Source organism: Aplysia californica, unplaced genomic scaffold (assembly GCF_000002075.1).
Source record: "Aplysia californica isolate F4 #8 unplaced genomic scaffold, AplCal3.0 scaffold00513, whole genome shotgun sequence".
Lineage (NCBI taxonomy): Eukaryota > Metazoa > Mollusca > Gastropoda > Aplysiida > Aplysiidae > Aplysia > Aplysia californica.
Window position 1 is genome coordinate 111,910 of NW_004797783.1, and position 2,732 is coordinate 114,641.

General features: G+C 41.1%; 1 protein-coding gene across 1 annotated transcript in view; it reads right to left on the minus strand.

The window, feature by feature from the left end:
* LOC101850745 overlaps positions 1-2,732 on the minus strand; it is a 61,266-nt gene that overhangs the window by 55,315 nt on the left and 3,219 nt on the right. The gene's annotated exons all lie outside the window — the stretch shown is intronic.

A 2,732-nucleotide genomic window follows, 5' to 3' on the forward strand; every position in this document is an offset into this window, starting at 1 on the left:
ACACAGACACACACACAGACACACATCCCCGCCCCGGGGAGACAGTTTGGCGTGGACTGGCCTCCGGCCTAATTTACAACGAATCTGCCACAAAACGCCCAGTTTTACAGTCGGGCCTGTCCGCTATGTCCGCGGCGGCCGGAGAATTTTATGACCCGCTCATTGTTTTGAGGCGTTTTTGTTCCGTTTATTTCCTGGGGGTTAGTTTCTTTTTTTTGTTTTGTTTGCTGTTTCTGTGGTGCAGCATTGGGGATTACTCATGTTCTTTTTGTGTGGATTTGTCTCGTTGTTGTAACGGCATACAGATAATTTAAAAAAAAAAAATTTAATTCTTTTTTAATGGAGACAAAGACAGACAGACAGACAGACAGACAGACAGACAAGCAGACAGACAAACAAGTAGACAGGCAGATAGACAGATATTTGTGTGTGGATTTGTCTCGTTGTTGTAACGGCATACATTAAATTTTGTGGCTTTTAAAAAAATCTTTTTTTATAGAAAAAGACAGAAAGACAGACAAACAAACAGACAGACAGACAGATAGACAGACATTTATACAGATACACGCATACTTTCATACAGGCATACACACACACTCTCTCACACGCACACACACACACACACACACACACAGACAGACAGACAGACAGACAGATAGACAGAAAATTAGAAAGGTACACGATGGGATACAAAAAGATAGATAGATAGATAGATAGATAGATAGATAGATAGATAGATAGATAGATAGATAGATAGATAGATAGATAGATAGATGGACCGAATGAGAAGAAGCGAGCAGTGAAGGTGGAGATGGGCGATAAGGGAGATAACATGTTTCTTGTTGAATAAAACAGCAAATGATTAGATCTACATCTGTGGTCTGGTTCACATCGTTTTAATATGAGTGTGTGTGTGTGTGTGTGTGTGTGTGTGTGTGTGTGTGTGTGCGTGTGTTTGTGTGTGTATGTGGGTATGTGTGTATGTGTGTTTGTGTGTGTATATGAGTATGTGCGTGTGTTTGTGTGTGTAAGTGTGTATGTGTGTATGTGTGCTTGTGTGTGTGTGAGTGTGTGTGTCTGTATTAGTAAAAGATTGAGACAAAAACCCATTCAGTCAAATGACAGACGTACATACAAATAAAAAAAAACAGAAACTAAAGAAAAAGGAACGAAGAGAAAAGAATAAAAGATGAAAAAAACAACAACCCCTTAGCTTTGATTCACATTAGATTCTAGATCTAGTCTATATAGAAAACATCAGTCCGGGTTTTTCGTTCCCAAATTCCTCTTCCGCGAAGTACAACATACAAACAAAGATAGTACAGCCCACCGAAGGGGTATAGTATTTTTCATACAAAAAAGCCACCTCATTACGCCCCAATTCATTCACTCAGACATAATATTGTCCCAACAGAAACCTCCCAGCCAAAGCCCAGGCAAAGGGGAGTGGCGTACGAACGTGTTTGTTCAGTGAAGTTTGATGTTTGGAGAGTTTTGTATCCACGAATAGCACTCGCGAGATTGTTTGAGACGTCTATGGATCTATTTGTAGCACGCAGGGTTTGTGAAAAGTTGGAAAGTAGGATGTCATTAGAGACAGTTTAGAAACGGAAGCGGCGAGGGGGTAAATAGATACAGAAGAACGCGTCATGTAGACTGAGTAAAAGGGGAAGTGACAGGGGGAGATAATTATACATTATGTTCATTATTATTTTTTCACTGACCCGATGCCTCACCCTTCTAGATTAAGAAAGAAGTGTTCGCTCATAAGCACACGGAGGCTATCCCGAAAAATGACGTTTTGAGAAAATTGAAGGTAAAGTTTTTTGCCCCTTGTACAGTTTCTTTAAAAGACAAGGAGAGTTTTCTCTATAACCAAACAAATATACACACCAATGAAACCAAACTTCCGCTATAGGTAGGGCAATGCCCACTTTTGACGTTAGTCAAGTTTTCTGAAAACCCTCGAAATCTGGGTTAGCCCACTTGTCCTAAACAGCGACCAATTAAGAACCAGGAAAAGGGGAAGGAAAGATGGACACAAAACATCCAAGCAAACGTCACCAAAACATGCGTGGGAACAAAACAGAAATGAAGAAAGCACAGCGTCAGAGTGGTGTAGCAGTTAGGCACTTCGCCGTCTTACGTAAAAGATATGGATCGATTCCCGAGAGACGAGGGGTCCTTCTTTTTCTTAAACCTCCTTTCTCTGTCTTAGGTTTAGAGTAAGAGTTTTATGGCACTTGCAACACGATAAGGTCATATAAGTGCCGAAGATTAGAGGTGTTACAAGAGAGTAACAAACACAAAAAAAGAATGAGGAGAGATCAGGACTATGATTGATATTTGGTAGGAAGGACGGAGCAAACCACACCAGAGCACCCGCCAATCAACCACTTTCTTCGTCTGTCAGGCGTTGTATCATTCTGATCATTCTGACGGGCAGGGTCGAAGCAGCTTACGTCCTGAATGATCGAAATTATGTCGATTTTTTGTTTTAGTAGAAGTTTTACGGCCCTCGCAATTGCATAAGGTCATATGAGCGCCAAGGGGTGATGTTAATTGAGAAGTCCTTACAGGGAATCAGACTTACTCTGCTCACCTCTCTAGCTTCAACAGCACAAAGTCTGTTTCGACTATCAAGGCACCCCGGAAATAGTGGGTCACAAGAGTGAGACACACGTACAAAAGAAGTAGAGGGAAAATGACAATAGTAAGGATCAGGAAAGAAA